This window comes from Dermacentor silvarum, chromosome 5, assembly GCF_013339745.2.
Source record: "Dermacentor silvarum isolate Dsil-2018 chromosome 5, BIME_Dsil_1.4, whole genome shotgun sequence".
NCBI lineage: Eukaryota > Metazoa > Arthropoda > Arachnida > Ixodida > Ixodidae > Dermacentor > Dermacentor silvarum.
Genome location: NC_051158.1, coordinates 49,274,799 through 49,291,941, shown reverse-complemented (window position 1 = coordinate 49,291,941; position 17,143 = coordinate 49,274,799).

The following is a 17,143-nucleotide window of genomic DNA, read 5'->3' as shown; positions in this document are numbered from 1 at the left end:
CACGTCACTAAATTTGATGCGGTTTGTTGCATTCAAAAGAAAACGTTTAGATCTAATGGCCGTTGCAAGCAAATATTTTATTTATGCAGTGGATAGTTTTATTAACAAATGCTGAAAATTGTAAAATATCAGAAAATGAAACTACCAAGCTTACAACTTCATCTATGAGCAACTAAAGACGATTTCACACTATCGCAAACGATGTCAGGACTGACAATGGGCTGCAACATGACATTGCAGCAATAACCAAGATAAAGAAGAGAATAAACATGGCACTTAAAATGAATAAAATGAAGCGCTCGTAAAAAAAAAATCTCCAGCCCTTCCTATGTCGAGAAAATGGGCGTCAATAAAGCTTGTCGTGTGTGTACCTGGCCTACTACTTTTCCTTTCCTTTCCTACTACTTTTCCTTCCCCTTCATTCTACTTTTCCTTCCATTTCGTGCAACTTTTCCTTCCGTTGCGTTGTACGACTCTCTGCTCATCACTGTTGTCGCTTGCGTTCGATATCTCGAGTTTGCTCGGCCGCGTGGTTAGCAATGCCACTTGCGATTATACGAAATTAAATTGCTGAAAAATTAAATGTGTCCGTCACGTAAGACAACGAATGGCTCATACCACCTTAAGCAATGGACTCATACCCCCGTAAACGTGGCCTCCCCATTACGACGACAGAAGACAAATGAAATTCTACGCTGGAATCGTGAGCGGCAACGCAGCCAGCTATGGAAGAAGACGGCGATAACGAATGCGGGAGCTGTGGCACGAGCGCGTGCCGAGCACGTGCACGAGCGCAACCCGAGGGGTGCCAACGAGTCAGCTGCGGAAGAAAATTGGAGGACCCTTAAGCTTCGCCTTTAAGAGTGAAACGTGATAGCATCCCTGTCTGCTTCTCACGCTTCCCGACAACTGCAGCCTAAGCAACCCCAATGGTTACCGGTAATCACTGGCGAGGAATGCTATGCACGAAGGCGAGCTTTGTGGTAGAAACGCCGCCTCTTGCGTGGGGCGGATCCAAGAGATATTGCACAGCCGCGCCAAGAAAATTGCATAATTTTCAGGTTCCCGTTTTTGTTTCGTACTTTTAATATTTCAGTCTGAGAAGATTTAACATAAAAGGCATGCGCTGTGGGTGTTTTGTTTCATGACATTTGTTTGTGGATTGTCATGGTTCTTAGATTGAAGTATGTGCCGTAAAGTCAATAATTTAAAAGGTAATTAGAGTAAATATTGTAACTATTCTATTAAACATTTTGATTTCTCGTAGAAATAACGGGCCGCATCATCCAGTAATTTAGCTCAAGGGTTAGCAATTTGGCTATCTGCAACATTCAAATTTTGAAAAATGTGGTGCAGACATATTTATGTCTGCAACTAAGACGAAAACACCGCACCAGAAAGTTTGCACATATTTTATTCGAAGAGGTCTGTCTTGTCACAGTATGGAAGACATCGTTATATCGTGCGTAATTTTCTGCTCTTTGATTACCGTAACACACACGCGCATTACACCTTAGTTGAAACGGAAGCATGCACAACTATTTCGAACACAGAGGTAGGTAAATTCGTTGTACACAATGAGGCGTAAGATGCGCCCAATAAGTGCGCTGAGAAAACTAGAATGGTAAGTTGCACATTGTGATAGCCGTGTCTCGTCATCATAATCTTCATGTTTCGTTCTTTAGTTGTCTCCAGTTGCCCCATTCTTCTCTTCATTTGTATCAGGCCCACTTTACTTACTCAGAGCTCCGGTAGCCAATGATGATCCAACGTTGCTAGTTGTCCTCAACAGCCGCAGTTAAATCTAGGGGCTTTTCAACCGTAAGGGACCTTGGCAACTGTCTCTGGGGGGCTTAGACTAAGTACAGCTGAATGCTCATTCGCAAAGGGATCGCGTTTCCACTGATCTCCAATGACGCACTTTAGAGACGAGCCGTGTAATCTGATGGCGCCTCCTTGCACAGCATAGGGCAAACTGCGTTTGTTTAATTTGTCTGCCAGTGTTGCCAACTGTACAATACGGCTTCTCCTAACGAGGCCTCATCCTGAACAACGACGAGAGACCATTGCTGTTGCAATGCTTATTAGAGCGTGAAACCACAGCATGCAGGCTCCGCGGCCGCAATCGATAACTTAAAAACATTGCTGCTTCCATGTTGCGACGCGACCTTAGCCAGTCATGCATGGCAAGCGTGCATTTCGTGTCATGTCTTTTATGTCTTGATACAATAACACTGTTTTACTTTCTTTACATTTACTTAGACTGCAGCCACGAAGAAATGATGCTTCCTTTCTACCGACTCCATAGGTTCAAGTCTTTCTCTTGCACCTGCACTATATTGGTGGTGTCTTAAAAACACCTACCGAATTATTCTCGAAAGCTTAGAACGCATTTCTGTCTTTCGCATTGGACAAGCAGCTGTATGCGCCAACATCTTATGCAATCATGCCAATAAATTGAAAAAAAGCGAAGAAAATGCTTTGAAACTAAATATAAGGGTGCTTTAAAATGACCTGTATATAGCGGCGTTCAGAATACAACGCATCCCAATCTGCACCAAGCCAAACATGCTACAAAGTGATACGGCTATTCTATAGGCCCTATTCTGTTCGTGAAAGCTACAAATTCCGGGAAACTAAGTGCGATTCCCGGAAAACGCAATGAAACATTGACACCACAGCATCGGCCAGCAAGTACCATTAAAGCAGACACGTGCAGAAGTGCCATAGAAGACGGAAGGTGGCAATGTGGAGCCTCGTATTCAAGGTCAGATTTCACAACGTGGCAAGAGCCTCTCTAAAGGCGTCAGGGGAAGAAGAGAGAAAAAGAGATGTCATGGGCAGTGAGGGGCACGTTCAAAGATGCAACGTGTTTCTTCCCTTGAACGATGTGGGGATGGGCAATGGGTACATGCAAGGCCGTCGATGCAGCGAAGGACGACGTAAGTCTCACGTGCGCTGCCACGCCTTCCGCATTTATGGAGCAGTGAGCCCTCCCCCGCCCGAGCTCTTCTTCCTGACTCTGTTGCGCAATGGCGTGATTAGCTGCCAGCTTTAAGGGCTTCGGCTAAGCACATGAATGAGCGGTGCAGCTATGAAAGCAAGCACGTTACTTACATGAGTTATTCATACACGAAGTATTAAGATGTTTTGTTACGTGTTTACGATACACTGTGAACGTAGCCTCGTGCCATGCAGCTTGCACCTCCGTTCACGTTGTTACGCCTGAGTGGTCAATGCGCTGCGTCGCTTCTATACTTCATCTGATTTCTAGCGTTCTTTAGAAAGGCCCCGGACGTCAATGTATCTCAAAAAAGGCCTACAATTAACATACTCCCTAACGCGAAATTTGAGCGCAGCACTACACGTGTTTTCATTTCTCGTGTCAATATTTGTATTATGATTTTATGTGTACACGGTTTATATTGGGAAGAGAACTGCTGTGAGTAGCGTAGCTGGCGCGGACAATCGCTCTATTGCTGCACATTGCAAACGGAGCGAAGTGTGGCGAGAATGCCTCGCTAATAGGGATATCGCGAGAGGCAGCGTGTGGGTGACGCGTGGGCGCGAATCGCAGCAGCCGCAACAGACAGACCTCCGCTCATGCAGCGCTTTATTTCAGTGCACTTTAACGAAAATAACGCCAAATGGGAGTAAATAATTCGTCACGTATCGCGTTACGTTTCTGGGCTTTTTACACTACGTACCAGTCGGGTTCAAAATTTACTCCCATCCTGACCATGTTTTCACATGTAAAACGGGAGTAATTTTTTTTCATCCGTGTTGAGGTTGTTGCGGAGGATAGTCGGACTATTTTTTACTCACTTCACGAAGTTTTCGCGGCTGTTCCTGAGAGTTATTCCTGAGAGCTCATCGGTTATGGCGCCAAGTGTGGTGTTTTCGAGAATATGTCACCTCATCTTGAATCGGTAGATCCATATTTTCTCGTAGCGTAGGGAATAAAGACGACAAAATGTGGCGATGGCTGGCTGGCTGACAACGGCAGTTGGAACTTCGGTGGAAGTGAAACAGGCTTACTGCTTCGAATGCAAGCGTAAACAAACAAATACGGCCATGCTACGTACACAGCTTTCACTACACACGCAATTAACAATTATAAATTGTTCAATTGTGCGCCCAAGCAAGCACTTACGGGATCCACGCTGCCGTATACGTACTTCTCTTCAACCGCCGCTAAAGTCAACATAGAAATATTTTGGCCGATGCGCCGCCACGGCATGTTTTCCGATAGCGTAACCATGCCTGTCGCCGTGTGAAGGCATAAGTGGAAGGGACGGTGCTTGCGAGAGCTCGCGGAGTAAAATGGTACTATTTAATCACGTGATCTTGAGCAAGGTTCTAGATCACGTCGTTTTACACTCCACACGGATGGCTTCTATTCACGCAATCTATAACTGCGTACGTCGTAAGGTCGGTTTCTCAGATGTGGTAATAAAACGATGTAAGGTATCCCGTTTTACTCCAACATGCCAGTGTATCTTTTTTTTTAGTGCAAGGGTGTTTTCAAAGCGCACGAGCGGCGAAAGCCCCAGTCTCGCCTAATATTTGCACAGACGACGCGTGCTACTCTGGCGCCATATCGCAGCCATCGTCGCCGCACAGCACTACGCTGTTCTTGGCACGTTTTCGTTCCACCAACGACGACAGCGGCCCAATTCGTCGCGAGGAAATCGGGCCACCAGTGTCAGCGGCGACAGCACCCAAGAGAGCGTCACACCGAGCCTTACTCGAAGCCACTCGCCCTCTCCCCTTGTAGGAACAGTGATCCCTGGTACTGATACGTTGGTACCGCGGACTGAACGCAGCAGCTGACGCCGCGGACGAGCGTAGCCTTCCCCCCCCCCCCCCCCTCCACCCTTGGAAACGCAAATGAGATCGCGCACGCGGTGGCAGAAGCCATGGCCGCCGGCAAGTCAGCGCGTGCGCAGGTCGTCTCCCCTCCGACCCTCCACCGCTTTCCACCTCAGGCTCTCTTCTTTCATCTCCCGCTGCGCTCCGCGTTCGCTTTGATCTTTCGCGGGGCTCGTTCACTCGGTTACGAGGTACAACCGCGCCGAGATACGCCGACGCTTGCCGCAGGAACGGGCGCCTAAGAGGTACGCTCTAAAGGTTTATTTTATTTGTACAACCCCAATCTCGCTGCGGTTACTGGAACATTTCGCAAATGACATCCAATTGAGCACAACAAATGGTTTGAAGGCAGCAAACCCCTCAATATGTAATAATGAAAATTCACAGGCAGCTTATTTGAAATCGGTGAAGAAATGCCATTTGATCATTTTAGTGAAATACGGGCCGGTGAAATTAACGAGTCTTCTCTTGCAGCAGTTTGGTTATAAGGAGAGACAGGCCGAAGTCGCAAGACAGTTACGGCAACCATCAGCTCAAGAATTGAAATATGACATCGTGACTGTAATCATGTTGGCAGTTTTTGGAGCAAGGTAACGTATGTTCCAAAAGGAATTCCAAGAAGCCCTCTTTATGTACTCAGTTTGTTCTACATTTTCTCTAGTGCGCCCTCACCAAAATAATAATGGTAGCTGTTTAATAGATGAAGCATTAAATCAAGATCATCTCAGATTAACCTATTCGTATTGTGCATAGGGCAGAAGTCTTCTATTAAGTCATGTATAGGCAAATCTGGTTGTAACATGCTGCATTTCAGAGAAAGAGATCTGTTTTACATGGTGTTCAAAGTGTAAAGTTGATTTTCGGCATTGTAAGGACTGGCAAAAAGGGTAAGTCACAAATTAGGGGTATGTTATTACTACGTAGTTAATATCAAACAGTAGATCTCAAAATTTTTTAATTCCATGTGTTGATCATCTAAAGCAGAAAAGCAATTTCAAGTCGTTTAAAACTGTACGTAAAATTGATGCATCGTTTAAACAAACTTCTACAAAACTCTTACATATTTCAAGCTCAATGCAAACGTCACCTGCATGTACGACCAATTCCGCATATATATTAAAAAACGGCAGATCCACGCCCATGTGGGAATCGATGTTATGCGTAGCAGTGTGCGGGGAGCCTACCAAGTTAAGGAAACGACCATGACAGCACCAAGACGTAGGCGGCTCTTTGATGACCAACATGACACGCATGTCATGACATTCCTGTCATGAATCCTCAGGAGTCGCTTTAGCTACACTTAAGAGACCTTAAGACGAAAGCCATAGTCATGCTCATGACTACGACTTCGACCATCAACCTTTAGCCCTTTCCTTCACTTAGCACCACATCCGAACCCATTCCATTGGGTTATTAGTGTTCATCTTTTTTCGTGAGTCATTGTCATTTTTGCTGAGTCAGGACCATGATTATGACTTCTATCATCATCCTTTAGCGTTTCGTTCACTTAGTACTCACGTCAAAACCCATTTCAGTGGCTTTTGAGTGTTAATCTTCTTTCGCTGTGTCATTGTCATTTTTGATGACTCATGATCATGACTGACTTCTACCATTATCCTGCAGTGTTTTCTTCACTTATGGCGAATTCCATTGGGAGAAAAGGAGCAGGGCGCCGCGCACTGCAGAGTCGGGTGACAGCGCAGTGAGAGCAGGGACACTCAACCCGCCACTCGAATACGGCGTGCATTCGGAGAGCGGGAGGGGGACGTATGAGGAGAAATTTACCATGCGACTAAAGCAATTGACGTCCCACCATTCTCGGCAGGAGAGCGGTAAAACACGCGTGATCGTCTTGTAATCTGTCGGGCGTAACGCCATCACCGTTTGCGGCCACGCACTACATACTTTTGTGGAGCGCCCACGCATCCCTCAACGTTTCCGCCTGCGAAGATCATCTGAAACTGCAACTTGAATCTGAAGTTGAGCTCCAGCAGCTTTCGCTGCTGTCACCGTCGAGCGTCTCAAACACTTCAGCAAGGCGAAGACGCTTTGCTGCCGCTGTCCCCGCGCATCCAAAGAGAAGCAAGGCGGACTATAAATGCCAGGATCTGTCGCTAAATCGCTGCGAAGCTCGCTCGTATCACCGACATTAAAAACAGTGGTCCCAAAACGCCAACTACGCTTGGCTGCCGCCATTGCCGCCGCGGGCGCCAGCTGAAGGAAAATAAAAAGAAATGGGGAGGATATGACGGTTCAAGTCACGTGACTTCCTCCGTACTCCGCTTTTCAGGCGAGAGCAGTCCGGACTGCTCCCGGCTGCTCTCGGCGCAGCGAAACTGCTCTTGTTCTACCACTGGATGACGGCTCTCCCACTCCTGTTCGACCACTGAAACACGTCGCCTCTGGAACGAGCACTTTCAGCGTGCTTTTGAGTGCTCCTGTTCTCCCAATTGAATTCGCCATAAGTGCCACTGTCCAAACCCATTCTATGGTTTTTCAGTGTTAAGCTTTTTTCGCTGAGTCATTCTCATTTTTTGATTAGTCATGGTCATGATTATGACTTCTACCATCATTCTTTAGTGATTCCTTCAATTAATCCCCACGTCAGAAACCATTTCAGGTGTTTTTGAGTGGTAATCTTTTTTCGCTGAGTCATTGTCATTTTTTCTGAGTCATGCTCATGACTATGACTTCTACCATCATCCTTTAGCGAGTCCTTCGATTAGTACCCACGTTAGAACCCATTCCAGCGGTTTTTGAGTGTTAATCTTTTCTCGCTGAGTCATTGTCATTTTTTATGAGCTATGCTCATGACTATGACTTCCACCGGCATCATTTAGTGTTGCCTTCACTTAGTACCCACATCTGAATCCTTTTCAGTGGTTTTTGAGTGTTAACCTTTTTCGCTGGGTCATTGTCATGACCTACATGACACGCATGTCATGACATTCATGTCATGACACATCATTTATGTTTGTCATATATTCTTGTCACAGTATGCCAATTTTGGTACATACCAAGTTAACGAAACGACCATGAGAGCACAAAGACGTAGGCGGCTAGATATAACTGTGAAAGAAGCAAATGTTCGCCAAGAAATGCTTCGCATTTGAAATGTATTTTATTACGTCATTGCTCTCACTGACTTGTTTCCATTCTTCTTGTGCCTTTTAACCAAAGCCGATGCCATCAGTTCCCCTCGTTATTTACGCTCTAAGCTCTTTTAGAGCAACGCAAATGCTGGAATGATCCTCGGAGCTCTAAAATTTGATGCCACCTACTTTGAGGCCTGCTGTTGAGTAAGCTATACTGATAGTTGTGGTGCATGAACCGAAGTACATATTGCCTTTTGTCATATTAATCATCACTACACGGTTGTGCGTGAATCTACGCAGCCGCTTTTGCTGTGACGTGGGGCTGCGTATTTGCGTACGTGTATGCGATTGCTTACTTTCTTATTATAGACGTAAGCAGGCGCTCTGCTAGTCAAATAAACTAATCATGCAAGTCTTGCAATAAGCCCTGTTCTTCTGACATAACGCCCGCGCAGTTACTTGAGGTGAACAATGTAGCTTAGATTATAGGTCTACTTGGTTATCAATGCAGCGTGCTGTTATTATTTATATTTACCGTTGGTGCGTGGAGGAGGCCACATGATATTAAGGAGCAGGGTTGGGACATGCTTGTACAGTAATTGTAACATCATCATCAGCCTAATTTCATCTCGACTGCCGGACGAAGGCCTGTGCCTGCGATCTCCAATTATCCCTGCCTTGTGCTAGCTCGTTCCGTCTAACGCCTACAAATTTCCAAGTTTCATCGCATTATCTGGTTTTCTGCCGTCCTCAACTGTGCTTACATTCTCTTGGCACCCATTCTGTACCTCTAATTCTCCACCGTTTATCTACCCTAAGCTTTAAACGGCTTGCCCAGCTCCAATTTTCTCTTAAAATTAATTAGAATACCGGCTATATCCCCGTTAGATCTCTGATCCACACCGCCCTCTTCCTGTCTCAACGTTAGGCCTAACATTTTCCGTTCCGTCGGTCTTCGTGCGGTTCTTAATTTGTTCTCAAGCTTCTTTGTTAACCTGCACGTTTCTGCTGCATATGTAAGCACCGGTTGAATGCAATGATTGTACTTCTTTCGTTTCAACGCCAGTGTTAAGCTCTCAGTCAGCATTTGTAACGCTTGCGGTACGCCGCCGCCGCAAAAGCCACTTCGCCAGCTGCCTGCGAGGTGCGTGGAGCACCAACCCCTGCTTCTGAAGATGCAGCTGCAAGGACCAGGCGTCGCCGACGCGCGCCTCTGCTCCCGCGCACCGACATGAAAATCCTGTCATCATGAATCATGAAAAGCGCCCCTCACGAGGCCAAAGCGGCCACCCTCGTGAAAATTATGAGCCTCATGTTACAGGGACAATCCTACCCTGTAAAGGTGTACCTATCAACACCTGACGACCTGCGTTTCCCTAGCTTTACCACCGCAAGCACATGCTTATTCTTCCTTGGGCTGCCTCGCTATAAACTACGCGTTCTAAGACATCAGGTGTCGCACACGCTGTCGACGTAGGCACCAGCGAAAAAGAGTTTATGGCGAATCTTCGAGTCTGCACACATGGAGTCCGCATCGTACGAGCCCGCATGCTTAGACAATCCCAGACAGCACTGCTCCACTTCGAGGGACCCCAGGTGCCACACCAACCATATACCACATTATGAGAGAGTGCACGCTACACAACATAGAACAACATGACACGAACACCACGAGGTGGCAGTGGGAGGCACTGCTGTCCAGCTCGGCCCTCCATGACCAGCTCAAGCTGATCCAGAGGGCAGGGAAGATGTCAAGAGACAGCGGAGCCCTGGACTAGGGGCCCCGACCATTAGCGATGTCACCTCGGGACAACACAAAACTCTGATTAGTTTTCTAACAAAGTGTGTCTATCTATCTATCTTACCCACTCTTATTCTTCTGGGAGTAATTGGCCTGGATAAACGTACTCCTGTAAAAACTCTGGAGGCTGACTGGCGATTCTGAATTCTTGTTCTCTTACCATGCTATTGAACATTATCTTTCTCTTCTGCATAATATTCTTCAACCCCACTGTTATAATTTCTTCTTTAAGGTCGTCAATCATTTGCTGCATTTCATCTCCAGTATTGCTAAACAGGACAATGTCATCTGCATGCAAACGGAAGGTTGCTGAGATATTCACCTCTGATCCTCGCTCCCAAGACTTCCCAGTCTAATAGCTTGAATACTTCTAGGAATGCATTGAATAGCATTGGAGATATTGTGTCTGCTTGCCTGAACCCGGCTCATATGTCGGCTTTAATATATATTTTTAAGCACACAGACCGCCGAATCGAATAGCACGCAGTATTGAAGGGCCCGCTTGAATCATGTAATTTTATCACAGTAGGACTTCCCCTTTTGTGTACTAATATGTATGAGCCACTAGTTATGTGGCCATTCATGACCATTTGAGCACCGTCCCCATCTCTCGTCGGCCCCCAAGGCCGCGAAGGCACTTTTGTGTGTCTTGATAGTGACGGGCCAGACTGAACGCCTTTGACACTGCCCTCTGGGCGCATGCGCAAGCTCGCCGCGTCTTTCCTTCCTTTCCCTCACTTTTCTATTCCACCTTCCCTTCCCCCGCGTAGGGTAGCTGGGCAGCCGCATTTCTGGTTAACGTCGCTTACTTCTTCCTTTTTTCCCTCCTCCTCATCCTTCGCCAATCAATCAGACTGGGTGTCTACCACTGTGACAGAAAATGAATGTGAGTAATTCATGTGTTTAGATGTGTGTCGTACTTCTCTGTGCATACAACTCTCCTCGCCATTCGTCCCTCTACCAGAATCATAGATCCCTGCAGTCCTCGCTTCGCCGACGTCTCGCTGTGCCCCCGTCTCACACTCTGTATCCGCGTCATCTTCTTTCGTCACTTCCGCATAGCGTAGGGACGCTGTAGTGCATAAACATAAATGCGGCGTGAGTTCTTGCGTTACACTGGATAAGAAATCAACACAATTGCAGGCATCACATTCAGTTTTATAGCCTTTAATTAGAAAGAGAAATATGCTCTTTATAGAATACTGTAAATGTTTGCTTGGTGGCCTGCATATCGCCTGCAATTCGAGATGGTTATGATGAAACAAAAATATGTAATGATATGCACCGTGAACTTCCTAGTTATAGAGCACACGCATATTGCCTGGGACTACATATGGGTATGAATGAAAATTGAAATGACGTGCACAGTGCACATTCGAGTTAAAGAACAATGGACATAACACACCACTATACGTATGCTTACTGAAGTATCTCCTTGACACTAGTGCCTCTCGAGAAGGTAAAAGTAGCCTTCGTTGCAAGAGGCGCACAGGCAGCGTTAATCTATCTGCTAAGTACGTCTTGTAGCTGAAGGCACGCCAGTCACCTAGAATATTCTTTGCGGACATTAAGACTGTTTCTCTTAAGGTAAATAGCGTTTAAGTGCCCATTAGGTTGGATACGCCTATCCGTGCATTGAGCGCAGGGTAAAATCGTATCCGTTTTGCAAGCAGAACGAACCTTAATGGCTTCCTGGCTACTCTTGGCGAAAGGTATCAGAAGTTGCTCTGTAGAGATGCATGCAGCACAAGGGGCACATAGTGGATTGATAGAAAATGTCTGAATAACTGTTTTACTAAAACTTCATTTCAAATAGACTCCAAACTGTGTGTTTTATGTACGCAGTGTGTTCTCCTGTGCAGCAGCCTAATAAAACTTGCACACGTTGGACAAATTACAGCGCCAGAAATGCTACCATAAGAATTAATTATTTTTGTGCCATAATTGCGCCGCCGTCATTCTGTGATTGATAAGCACAGGAAGCGCTTTTTTGTTTCGACTACCCGACTAATATATATAACCAGGTACCTGTAACAGGTGACTTGTCTCGCTTGTCTAACCAGTACCCTGATTAAACGTTCGGCAATAGTAGCCAAGACGCACTTGATTCTTTTGCATGCCCCCCCTCCCAATCCTCATTTCGACAGGTTTTTCATGTCTAGCTCCGTGTTAAAGTTTAGTGTTGCTATGTTAATGCGAATTGATGTCGCGGTAGGCGCAATTCTTTTGAAGGTTTGTAATAGTTTCATTGATTATGAAAAGGCGTTTGATTCAGTAGAGATACCAGCAGTCATAGAGGCATTGCACAATCAAGAAGTGCAGGAGGCACACATGATTATCTTGGCAAATATCTACAAAGATTCCACAGCTACCTTAGTTATCCACAGGAAAAGTAGCAAATTACCTATCAAGAAAGGGATCAGGCAAGGAGACACAATCTCTCCAATGCTATTCACTGCATGCTTAGAAAAAGTATTCGAGGTCTTAGACTCGGAAGGCTTAGGAGTGAGGATGAACGGCGAACATCAAAACTACCTTGAGTTTGCAGATGACTTTGTCCTGTTCAGCAACACGCGGGATGAATTGCAACAATTGGTTGAAGACTTTAGTCGAGAAAGCTTAAGATTATACGGTTCAAGATTCTTATGCAGAAGAAGAAGGTAATGTTTAATAGCCTGGCAAGGGAACTAGAATTATGATCGATGGTCAGCGTGTAGGGTCTGTGCTGGAGTACGTTTATCTAGGTCAATTACACACAGGGGGCCCTGATCGTGAGAAAGAAATTGACAGAAGATATAAACATTGGTTCGACTGCATAAGGCAGGCATCACCATTTCACGACTGGAAGCTTACCACTGTCGTTGAAAAGAAAAGTGTACAATCATTGCATTCTACCGGTGTTAATATATGGGGCACAAACTTGGAGGTAAACAAAAAATCTCGAGAACAAGTTAGGGACCGCACAAAGACCGATGGAACGAAAAATGTTACGCCTAATGTTAAGAAAATGAAGAGAGTGGTGTGGATCAGAGAGCAAACGGGAATAGCCGATATTCTAGTTGACATTAAGAGGGAAAAATGGAGCTGGGCAGGCCATGTAATGCGTAGGATGGATAACCGGTGGACCATTAGGGTTACAGAATGGATACCAAGAGAAGGGAAGCACAGTCGAGGATGGCAGAAAACTGGGTGGGTTGATGCATGAAGTGAGGAAATTTGCAGGCGCAAGTTGGAATCAGCTAGCGCAAGACAGGGGCAATTGGTGATAGCAGGGAGAGGCCTTCGTCCTGCAGTGGACATAAATATAGGCTGACTATGAGTTTTATCCAACTTTAAATGCACCTACAAAACTTAGGCCTAATATTTGGGCCTTTTAAGTCTACTGATAATTAGTGTCAAAGTGACCTGTAGTGTGCAAACTATGTCAAATTTCAAATTGCAACTGGCGCGATGTCGGAGTTGGTCGGACGCGCACGGTCTGCGACCATTCAGGACTCTTCTATGTCTGAAATAGCACGTTACAGTGGCTTCATCTTTTACCCCAAACAGCCAGCTTTCTTAGCTGACTAGCTTACCATAGAGAGAGGGAAAAAGAGAAGGGGGAGGTCAGGGGGTGTTCATTGATCGATCTCATGTTCGCACACGAGAACGCTGCTGTCGTTTGTGCCTGTAACTGCCGCATATCACGCCGGTACAGCCAGCACAAAATGGCGGGAAATATTTAGAAATTTGAACATACGGACCTTGCCGATAGCCGCGTGCGTGCCTGAAAAACGTGCCAATCTCTCGCGCGTTTTGCTGGTGACTCTAGATTGGCAGCTGCTTCTCGTCAGGTGTAGGTGATGTTGTTTAGGTGCGGCAGCGCGAACTCGGATAGAAAACAAGAACATGGGCGCATACGACGGCGAAAGGATGGACCCAAGGCACGTGACGAAAGCTTACGAGGGAGAACGCGACCAGTGGCATTTGGCTCTGATCGGATGGAAAGTTCACATTTTATATAAGTGTACTGCAAATATAGCGCCGGTGCTTATATTTAGTAAGCGCGACGGTCTTTTACGTCACAAAAGTGAAGAACACGAAGAACATGTATTATGGCTCACGTAGCGACATTCTTAGCGCGGCCTTTAATATTTATGCTCGTTTCTGCAACGCTAGAACGTGCATTTGGGAACGAGTGATAACGTCGAATATTTCTCATTCATGGCCGTTGAAAATGACTTATTGAAATTTGTATAGCGGCCATGTCAATTGGATATAAAATGCTCGAAAAGAAGGCAAGATAGCTTTCGTTACTGCTGCGTTACAATATAGGGTGATTTTTTTTAGCTGCACCAATTTTTTTAATTGGCCATTGGAGATAGCACAGTTCTAACCCTTGAACTGAACTTGTTGATGAGGCGGCCATTATTTTAACGAAAAATAAAGGTCAAGATTTTAATCATTAATATAATTACACTAATTACCTTTTGACTATTTACCTTAGGGCACATATTTCAGTCTACGAATTGCAGCTGGTAAGTTTGGAAGGCATATCGACTTGGAATGAACTTTGAACACGGCACCGGTTGCGGCACATGCGCCATCAAACTTGCTATAAAACTGCACTGTTCTTCAACTTACTTTTTATTAAAACGCTCCTTTATGCATTGGATTACAAAAGTAACTGGAATGTCAATGCCTTTCGTCGGACTCTTTGAATATTATGATCTAGAAACTGGTGTAGTCATGAGTATTCATTCCAAGTGGATACGCCTTTCGAACTCACCTGCTATAGTTCGTAGATTCATGTTTGTGCCGTGATGTAATTATTTTACAAGTTAGTTGAAGTTGAAGTTGAAATTTATTTGCATCATTGTGTAAATATGGTAAATATTCTATTAAGCAATTTAAACTCTTGTAGAAGTAATGGGCCGCATAATCGCGTAGTTTAGCTCGAAGCTTAGAATATTGCTGTCACATTCCATATTTAAAAAGGTAAGGCAAATAGATGCTTGTGTGCTACTGAGAACAAAACACCACACAAAAAATATAGATTATTTTTTTTCGAACAGGTAAGTTTTGTCACATTATCGAAGACATCAATATATCGTGCGTAATGTTTGTCTCTTTGTTTAGCGCTAACATACACGCGCATTACACCTTAGTCGAAACGGGACCACACCTATTCAGAACACAGAGTTAGGTGAATTTGTTATGCACAGTGAGGCGTAAGACGCACCCAATAAGTGCACTACGAAGACTAGAAAGGTCGTATAGACATTGGGATATTCGTGTCCCGTCGTAACATTCGTTATGTTCTTTTCTATATTTGTGTCCATAGTTGCCCTATTCTTTTCACTTGTATTAGGCGTACCTCAGGTGCTCAGAGCTCTGGTAGCCAATCATGTGCAGATGTTGCCAGGTGTCCTCAACAGCCGCAGTTAAAGCGAGCGGCTTTTGAACTGTTAGAGACCTTAGCAACTGCAACGGGCTTAAGCTTAGTCCATGTGAGAGCTGATGCGGAAAGGGATTGCGTTTTGGCGGTGCTGCATTGACGCATTTTGCAAAGAAGCCGAGTAATCTGGTAGACTCTGCTTGCACGGGATAGGTTCAACTGCGGTTGTTGAAATTACCTGTAAGCATTCCCAACTGTGCTCAATAGCTTGCCGTTACGAGGTCTCATTATGAACGACAAGGTGTGGTTGTTGTTGCACTACTAATTGACGCGTAATGCGTGCACCAGAGCATGCAGGCTCTGTCGGCCGCAATCGACAACTTCAAAGCGCTGCTTCCCTGTTCCGACGCGGTGTTATCCAGTGATGCGTGGCACGCGCTCTGCATGGCATAACCGAGTATGGCCATTATTGCCTCGACTAAAACCTCGCCAATTTGCTTCAAAAGCGCAAAGCGCGTCTTTCCAATTTCTCGCTCTCCGTTCCCTAGGTAGCACTTTTTGGCGCGCCTGCAAATTGTGGAATATGTGTGCTTTATGACGCATGCGGCGACGCACGTGATGAGTTGTCGACCCATGACGTGAATTCCGCTAGGTTACCCGACGGCTGTTCATGTGATGCGCCAACTCACAATAATGTTTTTTGAATGACTGCATGCATGTATTTTTCTAATCTGGGACACGTATGTTTGTATTGGACGATAAACTTCACATTTACTAAACTTTCCCATGTTGTCATTGCGTAAGCCCATAAATCACCTGGATGTTACAATGAATGCTTGGTGTTTACTTAAACAACAGCCCTTTGTCTTTACCTTGCGCATCGCATCGGTTCCGCAGAGTTGCTGCGCCGTCAACTATTTTGTATTTGTACGTCGCTCTCTGACTTTCGCTGCTAATTTTCAGCTCGGTCTTCAAGAATACTTTCTCGGCGTAATCGGATAGACAAGCGTGAATGCTAATTGATGTCGAAGCTATTGAGCATTGATCTGATACCTTTAAAGATAATAAACGCGTCCAGCGATTGACCAACAGGCACCGTCTTCAAGAGCGCGACTTGTTCTAACAAAATGCACCTGGACGTAAGTGATAATGGCCATGAGTAGAGTAGCATATGTAGATGTTGCAATTTAAGTGATGAAAGGACACCATGGGCCATGAGTAGTTCTTTCTTTTTCTGCCTTGAAAGGGCGATATATTGTGTCATGTCTTTTAACAGCGAAGCTGTTTAAGCCAGCCGTAATTGATGGTGCGTAGCAAGAGACTACCAAGAAAGAAAATATAATAAACTTTCTTGCCGAGGTGGGATTCTAATCCGCGTACCCCCGGTCCAAAGGCGAGCGTCGTAACCACTAGGGTATACAGCGACGCCTGCAGAGCGTGCATTTATGCGAACCATATAATTGCGTTCGAGCGTCGTCGTCTTCGTGCACAGCTGGCGCGTTCGTACGCTCGGGCTCTGCGCGGTGAACAGGTTTTGCGCGCTATGAGAGCGAGAGAGAGACGCATTCTCTGAGCGGGTCTGCTGGAACGCGGTGTCGGTGTTGCAAGCTGCGCTATGCACCACGCAATGACGGGCGTAAGTCCGACACGCACGAAAAGAAATTATCAACATCGTGAGAAATAAGATGAAAAGTTCGCGCACACTTCCGGAAAATGCTGGGCTACAATCGCCCAGCTTCGCTGTTTCAAGCGTTGCGCGGCCGAGTGCAAAGTTAAGCGTTTTTTTTTTTTTTTAATGTCTCATGACATTAATTTTCCTTGACTTTCTGTACATTTTGGAGTCCAGCCACACAGGAAGGATGCTTATTGTTTTGCGACTCGTAAGATTCATATCTTGTGTCGGTACGGTTTTGCCGATGCTTTAGATACCTCTGCCTAATTGTTTTCGATTGCATATAGCGCATTTCTCAGGCACACGACAAGCAGCTGTCTGCGCGA